Here is a 19,468-nt window from a genome sequence, read left to right as displayed (position 1 = left end):
CGGATCAGTCAGATCCGTGCAGGCTTTAGTGTAAAAAAAACAGAAAAATTAAATAAATTTAAAAAAAAAACAGCGTGGGGTGGGGGGACCCCACGCTGTTTTTTTTTTAAATGTAACCAGCACCAGGCTGAAGGAGCCGGGCCGGTAATTAAAAATCAGGGAACCCGACAAATAGGGGTTCCCCGATTTTTAACAACCAGCCCCAGGCTCCAGGTCCGGTTCCCAAAATACGGGGGACAAAATGACTAGGGGTCCCCCGTATTTTAAGAACCAGCCCCAGGCCAAACCAGCCAGCAGGGTAATGCCAATCAGGAGCCGCTAGGCCGCAAGGCGGCCAATAGCGGCATTCGGGGGCGGAGCCGCACAATGTACACACAGTACCGTGCGGCTCAGCTGTTCGTCTGGTTCGGCTTCTCGGTTTGTTTTTTTGCAAAGACCCCTTCCCTGGACTACGTCGCCCTAGGACAGGTGAGTATAGTTTCCTTCCACAGCTTCCTTCATGGATTTCGTCGGACCTGGACACCGACAGCGACGATGACATGGACAGCGACGGTCGACATGGAGCCAGAAGACGACACAGGACCAGAAGATCAGGACCAGGGCTACCTACGGGATGAAGATAGGTAAGTATTAGTATGTAAGGGCTTTGGATGTATTAAAGTTTTATTTTAAGTGTGTGTCAGTGTGTTTTATTTTACTATTTTTAATACTGTGGGACTACAAGACCCAGCGGGCCCTTTAATGCCCCGCAGGCTGGGACTTGTGGTTCTCCAAGTCCCAGCTTGCGGAGGAGGCTTGCTGGGACTCATAGTTCCACAGTATTAAACAATAGTTTATTCTTTTTTTTACACCAAGATCAGCCCGGTGACCACAGCCCAGGGTCACCGGGGACAGCACCAGGCTTCAGCCTGGTCAGGTAAGTCCTGGAGGGGGGGGACCCCTTCATTGGGGGGGTCCCCACTCCCCCAGGACCCCTGGCCAGGCTGACCGGTCAGGGGATTAATGTTTTGGTCGCGGGACCTTATATCATAAGTGTCCCCCGGCTGTGACATTACCCTGCTGGCTGGTTTGGCCTGGGGCTGGTTCTTAAAATACGGGGGACCCCTAGTCATTTTGTCCCCCGTATTTTGGGAACCAGCCCCGGACCTGGAGCCTGGGGCTGGTTGTTAAAAATCGGGGAACCCCTATTTGTCGGGTTCCCTGATTTTTAATTACCGGCCCCGGCTCCTTCAGCCTGGCGCTGGTTACAGATGTGGGGGGACCCCACCCCGTTTTTTTTTTTTACACTCTGCAGCCTGCACGGATCTGACTGATCGTGCAGACTGTCAGAAAAATTCGTATTAGCGGCCGTATATATGGCCAGCTAATACGAATGGTTACACCATCGGAGGGTTACAAAGCAGTCGTATCTGACTGCTTTGTACATTCCCCTCCGGAATACGACTTTGCATATGACTGAAACAGTCGTATACAGTCATAGGGAAAATACTAATACGAAAAACTAGGTTTTTCATATTGGTAAATTTCCCCCATAGTCACAATATACATAAAAAAGAACATAAATACAGATGTACATACAGCTTTAAGATTGGTCAGGATGGGGGGGCGGGACGGGAGAGAAGGGAGCAAATGAGGGATAATAAATGGTCGTGAATGATATACAGGAGGGATTGAGATATATAAAAAACCAAAGTTGGTACTTAGCTAGGTAAAAGAAAGCAAATAGTTTTTAAAGGAAGTCCTTTTTCCTAGTTGAAAACTAGGGAGCAGAGCAGTAGTCTCAGGGCTCAATGGCAGGAAGGTTTGGAGGGTGATCCCGACTCTATCTTTTTTCTCAGTCCGCACACATCTGGGAGATTTACACAATCCGATTCGGTTAAGTTTTCCAACAAGGTATTATCTGAAAGGTCCTAGGACCTCTCTGAATCAGGAGCAGGCACTCAAGGGACAGATTGAGCAATTGTTCAAGGCCAATGTGTGTGTGTGTCTTTTAATGTGGTATTGGTTATGTTGTAGAACATGGGGGCCAGCGGGCCCATTAATGCCATGCATGCTGGATCTTGTGGTTCTCCAAGTCCCTGCATGTGAGGGAGGCTTGTTGGGATTTGTAATTCCACAACAACACCCAATTATTTACACTTTATTGTCATCCTCGGTGCCCACTGCCCAGTGACACTGGGACCAGTCCCGGGCTTCAGCCAGGGCCAGGTCGGTGCCCAGGAGGCAGGACCCCTTTATTAGGGGGAGGGCGGTCCCCACTCCTCCAGGGCCCTGGCCAAGGCTGACCAGGTTAATGCTTTGCATAAAAAATGTCTGTGGCATTAGTCTGCTGGCTGTTTGATCCTGGTGCTGGTTGCCAAACTATGGGGGACCCCTACTCGTTTTGTCCCCTGTGTTTTGTGAACCAGGACCATGCCATGCGCCTAGTGCTGGTTATAGAAATAGAGGGGGACCCCAGCTGTTTTCTTCCCTCTGTATTTCTGCAACCAGGACTGGCTCAAGGAGCCTAGGGCTGGTAATTGTCGAGCGGGGGGATCGCACACCGAATTATTTAAACGTGCAGGCTCCTGATTGGCCGCTAGGCGGCCAATAGAATCATTCGGATGAGAGGCGCGGAAGATTAAACATATCTGCACCTCTCAAAGTCCGATCGGGTACCGGCGGCTGATGCGATGGACTGCGGCGGAGACGGAGAAGATGACGGGATCTTCGCCAGAGGACCTGGTGAGTAGAATTTCCTTCCACAGGTCCCCCATGGATTTCTTCAGATACAGCACCCTGGACCAGCCCCGGAACCAAGGCACCGGAACCAAGGCACCAGACCGGACCCAGGGATGTATGGGCTTTGGATGTATTAAAGTTTTATTTTTATTGTGTGTCAGTGTGTTTATTTGACTATTTTTTATTACTGTGGAACTACAAGTGCCAGCGGGCCCTTTAATGCCCCGCATGCTGGGACTTGTGGTTCTCCAAGTCCCAGCATGCGGGGGAGGCGTGCTGGGACTCATAGTTCCACAGTAAAAGACAATAGTTTTTATTCTATTTTTTTACACTTCAATCAGCCCGGTGACCACCGCACAGGGTCACCGGGGACAGCACCAGGCTTCAGCCTGGTCAGGTAAGTCCTGGAGGGGGGACCCCTTAATTGGGGAGGGTGGTCCCCACTCCCCCAGGGCCCCTGGCCAGGCTGACTGGTCAGTAGGGTTAATGTTTGGCCACGGGACCTTTTCTAATAAGTGTCCCCGGCTGTGACATTACCCTGCTGGCTGGTTTGGCCTGGGGCTGGTTCTTAAAATACGGGGGACCCCTAGTCATTTTGTCCCCCGTATTTTGGGAACCAGCCCCGGACCTGGAGCCTGGGGCTGGTTTTAAAAAATCAGGGAAGCCCTATTTGTCGGGTTTCCTGATTTTGTAATACCAGCCCTGGCTCTTTCAGCCTGGTGCTGGTTATGGCAGTGGGGGGGGGACCCCATGCCGGGGTTTTTTTTACGGGTAAAAGGGGTACCCCTTTCCCACTGCCGAAAAAACGGCTTTTAAACGGGTAAAACTCTGCTTTTTACCCAGTAAAAAAGAAAACCGGTATTTTTAACCGGGTAAAGCAACCTGGAGCTTTCCCACTGCAGCCCTACCCGTTTAAAAAGCCTAAAAAAACTGCAAATGACCATTTAAGAGTTGCAGTGGGAAAGGGGTATCAGCAGTGGCGGAACTACCGTGGGTGCAGGGGATGCAGCTGCTATGGGGCCCGGCGGCTGGGGGGGCCCGATAGACAGCAAGCACTCCCCTGCACCGTGCTTGGGTTTTGTATTTTTTTGGGGGAACCGCGGCCGCCTATATTAGGTGAAGCTGCTCGCCGGAGGGGAGAGAGGAGAGCAGCGAGCACAGTAAGGAGCTGGGCGGGGGGATGGGCGGGGGCGCTAATCCGGAAGAGAGACTGCGAGGAGGGACTGTCTGCCTAGCACAGCGCCGCAGGCACGGCAGCGCAGTGGTACGGACGTTGATGTGATGTGCGGTGGTGGCTGTGGCTGTGTCCACAGAGAGGCACGGCCGCCACCTCCTGCTCCCCGCCGGCTGCCACCGATACCCTCCCCGCCGCCTACAACCCCCACTTCCCTCCAGGCTCCTAGTGCTTCAGTACAGTCCCCACTAGGAAGCCATGGTAGCAGATACAAAGCTCCTGAGCTTCAGGAGACTGCTGCTAATTTCCCCCGTAGTACTCGCTGTCTCTGCTCTGACAAGCAGATCGGGGACTGACAGCCAAACTTCTGGAGACAGCGCAGGGGCATTTTGACTTTGCTGCTGTCAGTGAGTGCTCACAGATAGGCAGTCGCTCATCCTGATTGGCTGCCTGTACGTGAGCTGTGATTTACTTCAAGAGAGCGGCACATTCAAAATGCTGCTGCGCTGTCTCTACAAGTTTGGCTGCCAGCCAGACTCAGTCAGTCCCCAATCTGCTTGAGTCAGAGCAGAGACAGACAGTCCTAGGGGCGGAAGTAACACCGGTCTCCTGAAGCTCAGGAGCTTTGTATCTGGCTCCACAATCTCCTTCTATGCCGCCCGGGGGTCTTTGGGCCTGAGACACCAGTCCCATTTTCCATCTCCTGATGGTGGCCCTGCAGCAGCACGCACACCTGCCCCCCACTCCTGCTACTGTTGCATTATTAAATGGCCTCTCATACTCCCACATGCTTGTGTGCACTGCCTCTCATACTCCTACACCTGTGAAGCAGAGAGGAGCCGCGCTGCCTGAAGAGCATCTTGGGACAGAAAAAGAATTAACGCGGTAAGTTTGTAATTGTTGCCTAATGTGTAACAGACTTTGAGGTGTGTCACTTAATGTGTAACGGCTTTGAGGTGTGTCGCTTAATGTGTAACGGGCTTTGCGGTGTGTCACTTAATGTGTAATGGGCTTTGCGGTGTGTCACATAATGTGTAATGGGCTTTGCCGTGCATCTCATAATGTGTAATGGGCATTGCGGTGTGTCACATAATGTGTAATGGGCTTTGCGGTGTGTCACATAATGTGCAATGGGCTTTGCGGTGTATCTCATAATGTGTAATGGGCTTTGCAGTGTGTCACATAATGTGTAATGGATTTTGCGGTGTGTCACATAATGTGCAACGGGCTTTGCGGTGTGTCACATAATGTGCAACAGGCTTTGCGGTGTGTCCCATAATGTGTGAGGGGCATTGCGGTGTGTCCCATAATGTGTAATGGGCATTACGGTGTGTCACATAATGTGTAATGGACTTTGCGGTGTGTCACATAATGTGTAATGGACTTTGCGGTGTGTCACATAATGTGCAATGGGCTTTGCGGTGTGTCGCATAATTTGTGAGGGGCATTACCCTTTGCAGCGAGGCCACACACTTTTTTATAGAATGTGTCCATTCTTTATTTTAGAAAATATCTATTGGAGGGGCACATTTTTACTGTTCACACTAATGGTGGCCACACACCGCGGGATGCGCACTGGTAGAGACCTGAGTTAGGGGGGGCCCCATTATAAATTTTGCTATGGGGCCCACAAAGTTCTAGTTACGCCTCTGGGTATCAGTAAATTTCCCCCACTGTCTGGGTTCAGTGTCTTAAACCTATGTTAGGTTTCTTCACACAGGTTGGAAAAAAAAGGAAACATACAATTGATAAACCAAAGTGGCTCAGTTTCTAACTGTATACAAGACAATTAAAATGTAATTGCATTTAGAAATAAGGAGAATTCTTAGAAAACAAATCAGCATCTCCTAACCTCCTGTTTCAATGTATGCCTCTGTATTATTGTTGCCAATAAACATTCAATTCTGTCTCCCTTATCTCCCGTACAGCTTTCTGCTTTTCAGCATCATACGGATGCTTTGGTCACCATGGTGACTATTATTTGTCCTGCTTAGCTTAAATGATACATATTACAGAATGAAGTGTTTGTTTATAACGTCATTTATTTTTTAAATCAGTTTCCAAAAAGAAATCTTAGACCCAGCCTTATTGTAAAACAGTCATTCTTCCACCTGCCCCCTCCCCCCGGCACGGATGTTTCTTGGCTCTGTTCAACTTTTATTCTATCACATGAAACAGGCAGGGCTGCTTTACAATCATCAGCCTCTTTTATATCAAGAGCTGTATTAAATTCAGCCCCTACCACAGGAGAAATTAAAGCCAATGCAATGGCTTCACAAGCTGACAAACAACCTGTGTGTAAGCCAATGGTAGTTGCTAGTCCAACATTCTAACATTATGGGGGAAATTTCCCCCAACGTTATGTCCAGCTCTAGTCACATGAAAATGGCGGTGACTTAAACGCCCCAACTGACCGATATTAACATGGTGACGACTGAGACATCCCATCTGACTAAGGCACAACCTAACGCTGGGAACTCTCACCACCCCTTCTCTGGCCGGTGTGGACACTCCGATGACGAAGTAGCCCGCACTAGCAAAGGGTGACAAACTGCTGAGCCCCCTTAGCTAATACAAATTTCGACACAGCAAAGTTAACCTTTATTCTAGCCTTGTCAACCTCGGTCTGTCTTGGACCGAGGGATCTTGCACATGAAGCGCCCCTCTGCCAAGACTACATCAGCGAACAGCATGCCTGTGCTCGCAGAAACCTTACTGGCCACCACCAGCTCGCTAATCTTGAAGGTGCCAAAGAACGCTAAAGAGAAGGCTAAACCGAAAAGTCTAGATCAGAAAGGGGAGTCCTCAATTACTGACAGCGCCCCTATCAAAGCCCCCAGCAAATGCAGATCGATGGGCCTGTGCACATCGGCCGTGGGGGTGCTCTTTAGCCCAACCACGCAGAACCTTACTTAGTACAAAAGATCTAGTGGGATCCTGATGCACCCGCAATTGCGGGCACCCATGGCCGCCTTGGACCTACCCCAGCAGTAGAGATCCTACACAAACGCCAGCAAGCAATCTGCCTCTGACTTACCCTGGATCTCAAACCTAAGGCGATGCGCCTCCCAATCCTGCCAGGCAGCTGAGTAGGCCCGACGAGTAGAAGGGGCCAAGGATTGCTGGGCTAAATCCATCATCCCTGATCTATAATCTGCCAGACAGAGTGCGGGAAGGTAAAACCTATAGAAGATGCTGCTGTCGCTAACTCCCGGAACCACGCAAAGTCAAAGCGGGAAAGTGCATTGGCAATGCAGTTATCCATGCCTGGAACATGTGCCGCGGAGAAGTCTATCTGGGCGCGCAGGCATTTCAGCACTAAATATTGCAGCAGCCACAAAGCCTGTGGCGATGCCGTACCATGATTATTAATCGCTGAACCACACCCAGGTTGTCGCACCAAAAAACAATTGTCCAGCCGGACAACTGCAGCATCCATAACTCCACAACAGCAATGATGGGGAACAGCTCCATTACGAGAAGATTCCTGGTAAAACCCTGCATGACCTATGAGGGGGGCCAGGACCCAACACACCACTCACCCTGAAAAAAGGCACCAAAACTAGCGGAGCCGGCAGCGTCCGTGTGCAGCTGCAACCGCGAGCTGGACACAGGCCGCGATGGCCATAACAACTTCCGGTTGAAGTCCTCCAAGAAGGAGGACCACACCAGGAGGTCACCCTTGATCTCTCCAGACAAGTGAATGGGGTGGTGCGTGCTGGAAATCCCCGCTATGGCCCTCTCCAGCTTCCAGCAAAAAACGTACTAAATTTCTCAAAGTAGGCACAAGAGATGGAACAACCCATGGGCAGGCAATGGTCAATATAGAAATGCCCCTCTAACCGGAAACCCATGAAACGAAACAAAGTGGGGTGAAGGGGTGAGGCGGAAAGTGGATTCCACATTGAGTTTGGCCAAGGGCATCTGAACCGAAACCCTTTATTCTGTCCAGGGACTCGTCGAAGAGCTGGTAACGGACCCGGCAACATTCTGCAGGAATAGCATCATTAACAGACTGCCCATGTGGATAAGACAGGTGCTGGATCAGACGGTACTTGCCCGGTAGATCCTGGGGCACCACCACCCCCCGTTGAGAAATGCACAAGTCAGGCAAAGGCTGGGAGACAAATGGTCCGCACATGCGACCCATTGCTATCTCCGCATCCACCTTCTGTCTCACCACATGGGGCAATTCTGTAGCCGAGCACAAATTCCTGCGTGAAATCACTGTGACACCCTCCCCAATGGGCAAACGAAACCCCAAAGTGAATCACTTGAGGAGGAATTTTGTGTCCCGCCTATTCGGGTATCGTGACAGCCATGGCGCCATAGCGGGGACCCTAATAGGTGAGTGGGCCTTACTTAGAGCAGAGAGCGTGCTGTGGGCTGCTGTGGCATCTGTAGACTAACAATCCATGGCGGGGTGGCCTCCATCGCACACTCGGTAGACGTGTGGGAACCAACAACTAGCGCCTTGTGTGCATTTGGAATCATTGTATGCGAAACACTTTCCTTTGCCTGAAGGGGGTGTGGCCCCCTTCTTTGCTGGAAAGGGCTTCTTAACCAGTGATTCCACTGTGGTTATCTGGCTGGTGATTTCCAGCCAAATCTCCACGTCCTTAAAACCTAGAGGCAAGGTGGTATTACCCTCCTGATTCTGACAAAACTTATCATCATAATCCCTCCAGACATACCCCTTGTACTTCAAAAACATCTAATTTATCATGAAGATGTACTTGACGACATTGGGGTGTTCTTCTGGTTTCTCGTCCAGGTAACAGTACCACGAGAAAACTATGAAGCCCTTGAGCCAATGGTGGAAGCTGCACTACTCTCGGTAATCGAGAAGAAGTCCACGAATTTACCAGCCTTGATCTTGTCGCTGACCCTCTTACGCAGACCCCTAGTCACTGCAGTGTTGGAGCAGTGTACCATCTCCGCATGCAAAGGCGGTTCCTTTGAAACCGCTGCCTTCTTAGGTGTGTTGGTCTTCCCCACTTTCTTTGCGACCTCGCGCGCAATTAGCTTTCTAATCTTACGTGGGTGCCCCACCGAGCCCAACTCCTCGCTGCTAGCCAAGCTGTCCGTAGAGGACTACCCCAAGGTGGAGACAAGCGCAGTAGTAACCTCACCTGATCCTGACGGGAGCCCCTCGATGGCCCCAACACTCCAGGAGAAGGAACGACAGTGGGGGAACCAGACATCGGAGCCAGGGCAGGCAGATTGTCTGACGCCTCCAGTGCCACAAGAGGCAAAGGCACGAGGGCTGGACGGGCCTCCGGAATAAAGGCGAGCATAGCCGGAGCAGCTGCCCCGCTTGGATCCATGGTTGGCGGTAAGAAAGATTCATTGGCTCCATCCGACAACCTGAATAAACAAGCAAAGTTACAGGAAGGTGCTGCACGACTGCAAGGCTGAAAGAAACTTCTGCAAGAGGAGGTACTTCCTGTAAGGACCTGCCTATATACCCCTCTCCTAATCACATGCCCCTAAGTTCACCCATAGGCTAACCACAAAACTGAAACCAACTTTATACAACTAGCAGTCATTAACTCCTTACTGAAAACCCAAAAAAGGTAAGCATCTTAAGTACACTCTGGCTTAGGCAGCCCTCGTTTAATCTGAACTTAATAGATAAAATGCAGTTGAAGTATTTTGCAAAGCCACACCACAATTGTTTAGTATGCAGTTGGCACAATTTATATCTATAAGGTATTTAAATAACAGGACTGATGCTATATTTTACATTTATTGTATTAAGTACATTAATTTGTTTCCCTTCCATGTATTCACCTTCTGCATTGCTGTATTCTTATTTTCCAATAGATTATACGGTACTTATATGTTAGTACGCTCTTACCCCCACTATCCATGTCGTTATGGAGTTGATTTTATATAGTGTGGCGAGCGTGGCGAGCCCCACGAGGGGACACGTAAAACTAAGCAAATAGCTTAGTGGGTGCCCAACAAACTTATATGTACCAATTATACATTATCTGTCATTTTCTCAGTACCTGATGCAAAATGGGTTTCAAATGAGTACCGTTTTGACTTTATGGAAAAGAAAGACGTAACAGAGTGCAAGGTCTTGGGAGTATGGAAGGTGTTCTAGCACTGAAACCTGTTTCTCAGACAAAAACTGCTTCACAGAGAGAGCATGTGGGATAGTGTGTTGTCCTGCTGGAGGATGAAACCAGTTTTCAACAACTCTGACTTCTTTCTTCCAATTATTTCTCACAAATTTCTATAAAATTTTTCAGTAATGTACACAAATGGAAAATGACAATTTCCTAAATATTTTTAAGTTCCTTGTAAGGGAAATCATATAAGTCAAACTTAAAAAAAAAAAACAATGTTTTCAGGCGGAAAGGGACGTGCTGATTTACTTATTACAAGTGTTGCAGTATAAATAGCCATGGGTCCCAGGAAACTAGGCAATTATGGAAATGTGGGGATAAAAATAGCAGCATGTACCTGGGAACTCCCTGTCTCACAGCATGGCCACATGCATGTCACCATGCTCATTACTCATAATGCTTCGTACCTTAATATTTATTGGCTAAGAAAATAAAAATAAATACTATTATTATAACCAAGTACAGCAAATACACCATGACATAGGGCAGTATTCAATGCTCCTGATTCACCATTTATTCGGCGAATCGGGCTGTTTTCACTCCTTGCAGTGAGTCTTTCCCACTGAAAATCTGATTCACCATATTCAATGTTCACTGTTCGCCAAAAGCGAACAGTGAATGCCGGCCAGTTCTCCATTTCATGCTCGCTGCAATTCGCTGGTGTATATCAATGGGGTTTTCACTGGGATTCGCCGAGCGTGTATTCAATGCTAGGATGGAGAACTGCTTTCACCATGATTTTCGTCATGATTCACCGTTTTGCATTCAACATATTTCAAGGTGAACTGGAATGTGATCTTTTAAAATAAAGGTTTTTTTTGGTGTAAAAAAAAATCAGTAATATTATTCTGTAAAGGGGCATGCTATCTGTATTCATGTGCAATTTATTTTATTTATTTTTTACACATTCGCCAGCAGGGGGCGGGGAGCCGCTTATTAAATATTTACTGCACACTGCTCACACTCATTACATATGCATAGGCGGGACCAGTGCAGCGGCTCCCTCCACAGAGCCCTTGCCAGCTCTCCCGGGGGGGGGGGGCAGCTACCATCTCCCTGCCTGCCGCCATCCCCCGGCAGGGGTTAAAAATTGCCTTCCGGGGCAGCGAGCCCGTGAGGCGTTGAATAGGGTGAGAGAGAGGACTGGCAGCGAATGCTCCAGCCCTCCAGAACCCTGTAAATGCGCAGCAAATCCTAAACAGGATTCAATGCACATCGTGAAAAACCTAATTAAATACTCCCCATAGAATGAAGGCCACAATGTCTTCCTGTACTGGTACCACTCAGGGTAAAGGCCCCCATACACTAGTGTGATTTGGCCTGTTTTTACCCAATTGCTACAGATTGGGCCGAGAAATCAGGCCAAAATTGCATGTGTTTGACATTGGAATCAAACTGATGCACTCATAGGCATGCGCAGCACATTTTATTAGGGGGTGCACCACCTATTGTGCATGTCTAACAACACCCATTGGGTGCATCTAACGCCATCAATCAGGCATATCTAACCATCATCTATTGGCACTCACTACAATATAAAAGTCTCTCAGCCACAACATAATCTCCTGCCTATTTCAGTTAGTTTTTAATCTTCTTATTATTCTCTGTAACAGTTCATGCAAATAAAGTCAAAAACATATATGGATGACACAGGTATGTAGTGATATGGCAATGGTCTAGTACAATTAACAATGCAAAACACACATAATTGAATGATGTGCTCTTCTTTTAATAGAATACAGTTCTAAAAAGCAAAAGTCTTTAGTAAAAGGTATTGCTGGTTGCTAGCCGCAGGGAGGTGTTTATAAGGGCGGGCACAGCATTAGGGGGAGCCTGTGCACCCCTAACACTCTATGTGCGCACACCTATTTATGCACTATCCAGTGAGCATCTAGTTGGATGTGCTGCACATAAGATAAATCGTATGTGCAGCTGTCAGGTGCACATCACAGGTGCTTTTTAAGGTGCCAACACATGGTACGTTTTATACTTCATGTGCTCTGTACCAGATCCCATCTACTTAAAATCACATGCAATGCTCTACAACTGGGGTGGCCAAACCGGTCCTCGAGATCTACTAACGGTCCACGTTTTCCAGGTTACCTAGCTGTGCACAGCTGCAGTTATTACTAAGGGTGCGTACACACGGGGGCGATTTTGTCCAAAATCGCGGGAAATATGGTCGCTGAGCGACCATATTGCCCGCAATGGGAGTGTGCACCGGCGATATATCGCCGGGTGCGCGCTCCCGTTTTTGCCCCTGTGGTGATCGCTGGTCGCAGGAACATGCTCCTGCGACCAGCTGATTACCACTGCCGGGCTCCCCCAGCAGTTTCTTTTTCATCAGCGACCATCTCTGGTCGCTGATGTAAAGTAGAAACTGAGCAATATATTGCTCAGCCATATATTGCTCAGCCATATATGGCTGAGCAATATATCTCCCCCGTGTGTACACAGCATAACTGTCAAATTTTAAAACATGCTGCATTCATTCCTACTATAGATCCACAGGTTGCCTGGAAAACATGTACCATTGGTAGATCTTGAGGACAGGTTTGGCCACCCCTGCTCTACAACATCACATGGCAAGGCAAAAAAACCACGGTGTGATGTGATCTACACACAATGCGTTTTGAAATAAAAAGTTCAAAATGCATGCGATAATCGCATCATGTGTGGGCACCATTAGCACCCATGATATATTGCATCAGATTTCCCCTGAACTCCCTGGAAGCTCCATGGGAGTCAATAGTCTGTGACTTAACACAATCACATACCCTCCAAGTGTACCGATTTAGCCAGTCTGTACCGACTTTAAAAAATTATACCGATTGTACCAGTTTCAGGGATAAGACGGTGGCTCCTCCTCCAGCGCTGCATGACAGCCGATAAGATCAAAGCAGCAGCTACTTTCCGTTTGTGGAAACTAGGATCTTTGATAAAGTCACCACCCAGGTGACCCGCTGTCCTCATCAGGGGGAGGAGTCAGCACGGACCACATTTGCAGAACCACAGCTGCAGGACTCTGACGGAGCAAAAGCATGTTTGAAGGCAGTACCAGGCACACATTCCGGGGGCTAAACACCTGATGGCAGTGCATCCCCCCCCCCCCCCCCCCCCACACACACACACATACCCGGGGGCAGAGCACCCTTCCCCCCCACACAACCTGCAGCATTGCGCCCTCACCCCTACCACATACCCGGCGGCAGAGCACCATCCCCCCCCCACACAACCTGCAGCATTGCGCCCTCACCCCCCTACATACCCAGCGGCAGAGCACCATTCCCCCCCCCCCCCCCGCACAACCTGCAGCATTACGCCCTCCTCCTGACACCAGTGTTCCCCATGTATACTAGGACAGTACATGCTGCCCACCCTGTATAATAGGACACACCACAGGCCCCTCCACCTGTATATGACACTACATGCTGCTCATCCTGTATAGGACCCTAGATGCTGCTCCCCCTGTATAGTATATGCTTCTTATATTAAAAATCTGCCCAGTACACATTCATTTGGAAAGGGAGTGATCACTCCCACTTTACCTGAGGCCATACCCCCTATACAAATGACCATGCCTCCTTCCTAAATGTGCACTGATTTCTGCCCTTCAACTGTCGGAGGGTATGCAATCAAGGTGCCAACACCAGGACAGTTTTGGGCTTGCGACGCACGTACTTTTAAGGCGCGTACACACGGGGCAATATATTGCTCAGTGTCCTGTTTTCATCTGTGACCAGAGATGGTCGCAGATGAAAATGTCACACTGCCGGAAGAAGATGCAGTGAAAGTCGCTGGTCGGAGGAGCATGCTCCTCCGACCAGCGACCATTTAGGGGCTGAAAACGGGAGCGCGCACCCAGTGATTTATCGCTGGTGCACGCTCCAATCACTGGCAATATGGTCGCTCAGTGACAATTTCCAGCAATATTTGCTATAATCACCCCCATGTGTACGCACCATTAGAACTAGATAGCATTGTATCTACTTCTAAAGGTGCCCATACACGCACCGATCCCGGCGTGCGTTCTGGGCTAAAATCGCATCGCATGCCTTGTGCATGCAATGCGATGAAAAGCAAGTACAAAAAGTATGTGCAGCACATACTTTTTGTACTGTGTGATGAGGTGCCGAGGGAGCGCGCACATCAAAGCACAGATCGCACCGCCGGGATCGGTGCATGTACGGGCACCTTAATGGTGTATTCAAATCACACACTGCTTTAGCACATCACATGCATCTTGAACTAGATGCAATGCAATCCAGTTCAAAATGCACGGTGTGCGTCGCAAGTGTGTGGCCACCTTTTTAAAAAAAATTACACATCAAGTGCCAAGTCATATGTGGCTAACATATGACTTGGCACTGATGTGTAATTTTTGCTGGGGAGCTACCGGGGGAGTTCAAAGGAAAGTGAATCCGACACATGTATAGCGGCCTGGATCCCATGGTAACTAATGCAACGCCACCGACACTCCATTGACTTCACCAGATGTATGTAATACACGCCCCGACATCCTATAATAACACCCGTGCGCGCGCGCTCTCGCCGCAGCTATACAGTACGTACGGCCTCACTTGCCAGCGTCAGCCGCTGCCGGCCTGCCGCCCCCTCTTTAGCGATGGACGCCCACCATCGATGTGAAAAAAACAACACACTACATCGATGGTCTATGACCGATGTTAACACACTCTCCTCCTGCTGTACTTCTCCGCCATAGTCTCAGCGTTACAAAACTACATTTCCCGATATGCCATTCGCCCGAAAATGACGCCATTTGCTTGCGACTCAGCCAATCAGGTGCGATGAGCTGTCATGGCGGCAGTTAACGCGTAGGTGTGAGTGTAGTCACCGGAGGTAAGAACGATGCTTAAAGGTGCAGATGAGTGCGGTAATGTGCCGCTCGGCCTATATGCCATCAGTAATGTTATGTATCGTGTTTCTGTGCCAGAGTTGGCTGCATAGAGTGACCGGGTCATAGCTGGGACTTGGGTATGCCACTGCTCTGCTACAGCTGTACATGCCCGGGTACCCGCACACCCTACCGGCCAGAGGTTGGACCTTGTCATTCAGCAATTCCCGGAGTGAGAATATAATTGAGATGGTCAATATAAATACAGTCCCTCCCCCCAAATAAGAGGAAACATTCAAGGGTAGATTGGGAACTGAAAGTGACGATAGAAAACGTAGTAGAATTAGCCTGACATGGATAGCACCAGAAGCATAACATGTCGTGTAGCTATGGCAGTATCACTCGAGTTTCTGTACTTGGTACTTCCTCATTTTTGCTGCCACAGCCAGTTGCTGCTTTCAGAATAGCACCATTGTTAGCTCGCCACGCTTTGGGCTTGGTGTCTCGCTCTGCTTCTCTCGCCACAATTTTACTAAAAGTAATAAGGGAGCCGGACGGGATCCCAACAGTCATTTACCCGACGTCGAGATCCCGACTGTTAAAACACCGACAGACGGTTTCTTGACGGCCACCGGCTATTCTCCCTCGTGGGGGTCCACGACCCCCATAAAGGGAGAATAGAATATGTAGCGAGCCACCGTGCCCGCAAGGGGCTTTGTTGCGCTCGCCATGCTGTCTTAGGGGCAGATGTATTAAGCCTGGTGAAGAGATAAACTGGAGATAAAGTGGAAGGAGATAACGCACCAGCCAATCAGATCCAATCAGATCCCAACTGTCATATTTCAAACACAGCTGATTGGCTGGTGCGTTAACTCTTCCAAGTTATCTCCACTTTATCTCCAGTTAATCTCTTCTCCAGGCTTAATACATCTGCCCCATTGTCCGGCCAGTCGGGATCCCGTTGTGGGGCTAATGACTGTCGGAACGCTATACCACACCCGGTAATAGATGAAGCCGTGGACATAGGAGGGTGGCGTGTACCCAGGGTGGTGCGGGTTACGCTATGTAAATTCTGTAGCGTAAGCTGTGGCTGCAAAGATGAGGAAGTACCCTGTACTGCATAGGTGATAACATAATTAATGGGTACAATGCAGTGTAATGAGTGCTGTGGGCTGTCAGCAGGCAAAACGGGTCTTGGGTGCGTCTGCCCATCGGGATCTTACCTGGGAGCTCTATAGCCAATTTACCCCTGTACAGGTTCAGCAAATTTCACCAACAGGCTGCAGCTTCTAGGCTCTGGCTGGCTCAGTCCTGCTGAGTGCTTGCTGCAGAGTTTAGGCCCTGTCACTCTCACACTGGGCACATACCTCCCAACTTGTAGGGAGACAAAGGAGGGACACAGGGATGCGTGCCGGAGGTGCGCTGAAAATCTCAGGGGAGGGGCCTATACTCGCGCGCTCCCCCGTGAGGCCACACACCCGATTTGATGCTATGGGGGCATGACTCTGTGAGCCTCTAGCCATACCCCCAGCCCCCTGGCTGCGGGAATAGACGCTGTGTGCATACGCACAGGGTTTATTCCTCGCTGCTCAGCAGCCTACAGGGGGACTCCCAACAGCCCCCCCTCGCCGCGGGTCACTGCCGGCCGTGGCCCGGCCCGGGACATTCTCGTGGTAATCGGGACTGTTGGGAGGTATGCTGGGCATGAGCCTGGCAGCAGGACTCAACGTCCCTCAGTCCTTCTGCCAGTAGTCAGACTGATGAACCCTCCACCCTTTGTGCTCCTCTCTTACAACAGCTGCTTGAGCTGAGTCTGTGAGGTACTACTGATGGCTGCCAGAGGTACCTCAACTGCAGCAGCTCCTCCTCTGCTTAGGCAAGATGTGAGGCTGCACAGTGTGAACTCTAAAGCTGGATTTATCTGTCTGGTGGGAATAAAAATTTGGTAATGTATGGCAGCAAATGACAGATTGCTCCCAAATGCTGGAAAACCAATAAAAAATATTGTAGCAAATAAAATTGCATACGTTTACTAATCCATGAATCCTGGCATTACAAGCTCCAATTCTGTGATTCAAATCCTGCTATTTTTAGGCCCAAATCCCTACTCATCCCGATCCATGAATTAACCACCCTAATCCTGTCTGTCTTTGCCATACCTCCCAACATGACCTTCTCCAGGAGGGACACAATGCTGTTTTTGGATTTTACTTTTAATTCATGATTGCTATCACCTGTGTACAAACACCTTTCTAAAGGTGCATACACACTGTACAATTTTTTTGCAATTTTTTCATTGAAAGACATTTCCATTGAACCCAGTGTCCTGGACGAAAGAGATTGACGAAAGACAAAAAATCTAGCTACAGTTTATAGGCTCTTTTTGAAAGATATCCAAATTGAGCTGCATGCACAGTTGACGAACAATCTTGATGAACAACTGGCGGGTATGTGCATCATCATTCGTCTTTCGTCGCAAATGCACTGAAAGATATTTTGACCAATTTTATTTAAATTGGCTGAAATGAAATACATTTTTCAAAAAAATTGTACAGTGCATTTATGCACCTTTACCCTTTAACTTGTTGGAAACAGGTGATGGCAATCATACATTAAGAGGGAAGTCCAGAAACAGAGCATTGTGTCCCTCCTGGAGGGGGTCATGTTGGGAGGTATGATTTTGCTGCTCACTCTGAGGGTTTCCTCAAGCATGTGCTGAGTTTATGTTTGACGTTTGTTGAGTTCACGTCTTAACATCAACCCTATTTTGTTTTTACGCAGTACATATTCCAATTCGCACCTCTTTTTGTTATCCTGTAAAATACCATTGGTCTTTTTTGCTTCTCTTAACACACTCATAATAACCTATAATTACAGTGGCCAAAAATACTGTGTTTTTTCTTGAAATTAAGCTACAGTAATAGAAGGTCTGTGTATGTTTATATCTGCTCAGTCATTACATTAAAACCATTTACGCTTTAAGTGAATAACATTGATGATCTTGTTATAATGACATATGTCAAGGGGTTGGCTATATTAGGCAGCAAGTGAACACTCAGTTTTTGAAGTTGATGTATTGGAAGCTCTAAAACTGGGCAAGCATAAAGATTTTGTGTGCGTCAAAGGCTCACTAATGCATGTGGGGTGAGAAGGCCAGCTGGTCTTGTCCTATCCCACAGAAAGCTACTGTAGCACAAAGTACTGAAAACATTAATACTGGCTGTGATAGAAATGTGAGAACACACAGTGCATACCTGCAGACTGCTCAGCATGCCCATGCTATTCACTGCCCAAACTGCCTACAATGGGTATGTGAGCATCAGAACTGGACCATGGAGCAAGAAGGTGGCCTGCTCCTATGAATCACATTTTATTTGACACCCAGGTGCCTCTGTGTCATTTATACGGGGAAAAGATTGCACCACTGGAAGAAGGCAAGCCAGTGGAGGCAGTAAAATGCACAGGGCAATGTTCTGCTGGGAAACCCTGTGTCTGGGCTTTCATATGGATGTTCGTCCCACCTATTTATAGTGGACCAAGTACACCCCTTCATGGCAACTGTAATCCTCCATGACATCGGTGGCAAGAGGAGGCCCTACATAATATTAGGCAGATGGTTTTAATGTTATGGCATGTGGGTGTGTTTTCTCTCTGTCGCTCTCTATTTTTTTTATATATATATATATATATATATATATATATACACACACAATTGTGCTATCTAAACAGTACATCATAGGTATCCTGAATTAAAGTGATATTATGATATCTCTCACAGACTTACTTTTTTGGGGGAGAATTAAAAGTTACATAATGGTCTGTCAGCATGCAGTGCACAGGTTAATTTATGGGGCCCACACAAATTGAGAATTGGCTGCATGCCATGACCACTGAATGCAGCTGTGCTGAAAGAAAGTATCACATTTCAAGACTGATCACTCTCACTTTCTGGTTTAATAATAAGTCCAAACAAATAGCGATGTTGCTCTGATTCAACTTCATTTTTTGTGTGTGTTTTTCAGTTGATAAAATATGGTCCAAGCTGACTGGATTTTGCACTAGTAAAATTTTTAGTTGCTTTAAGTAAAATTCATCTCGTACTGTCCGTTATGGTGGACCCAATTTGGGCGCGCACAACTTCAGGGGGAAAAAATGCTATTCTCCATGCCTATCCTGAATGAACCTATAAAAAGGCACAAATTCTGGCCTATTTCCACTACCTTCAAAAAAGTGGGTTTATAGATGTGAACGTGATGTGAATTGTGGGTTCTTGCTCAGTGGAAAATGCTCCATCCAGGTCATAAGGCCTGGACATCTAGTGGTAGCTAGTATCATTTTTCCACCAAAATCCCAGGTTACACACTATTTTTGACCTGGGGTTTTTGCAGGTCTCCATATCCCTTTGTTCCACTGCCCTGTTTTTCTGGGTTGACACAATTTCCTCTGAAATGGGAAACCCTGGAAAGCAGGGGGGTGGGCACAGACGGGTGGTCAGCGGCAGGCTTGAGGTGGCTGTGCAATGGCCAGTCGAAAATCCCAGCTCACATTACCCGGATTTCTACCCTGTCACCATTTCCACTG

General features: G+C 48.3%; 1 protein-coding gene and 1 long non-coding RNA gene across 3 annotated transcripts in view; one reads left to right on the top strand and one right to left on the bottom strand.

The window, feature by feature from the left end:
* Window positions 1-208: 208 nt before the first annotated feature.
* On the bottom strand, window positions 209-14,667 carry LOC146008191 (uncharacterized). Its single transcript, XR_014444480.1, has 3 exons — window positions 14,605-14,667; window positions 9,028-9,262; window positions 209-606 (listed from the first exon to the last, which is right to left on the bottom strand). It is a non-coding gene; the product is annotated as an uncharacterized LOC146008191 (long non-coding RNA).
* MED24 (mediator complex subunit 24) overlaps window positions 14,638-19,468 on the top strand; it is a 103,688-nt gene continuing 98,857 nt past the window's right edge. Inside the window, exon 1 of one of the 2 annotated variants that reach the window (XM_083147233.1) lies at window positions 14,638-14,892. The gene's annotated coding sequence lies outside the window, so the exon portion shown is untranslated. The remainder of the gene's footprint in view (window positions 14,893-19,468) is intronic. The other variant, XM_083147232.1, reaches the window with a different exon arrangement.

Source organism: Crinia signifera, chromosome 6, assembly GCF_055691185.1.
Source record: "Crinia signifera chromosome 6, ASM5569118v1, whole genome shotgun sequence".
Lineage (NCBI taxonomy): Eukaryota > Metazoa > Chordata > Amphibia > Anura > Myobatrachidae > Crinia > Crinia signifera.
This window is presented reverse-complemented; position numbering and strand designations above follow the sequence as displayed.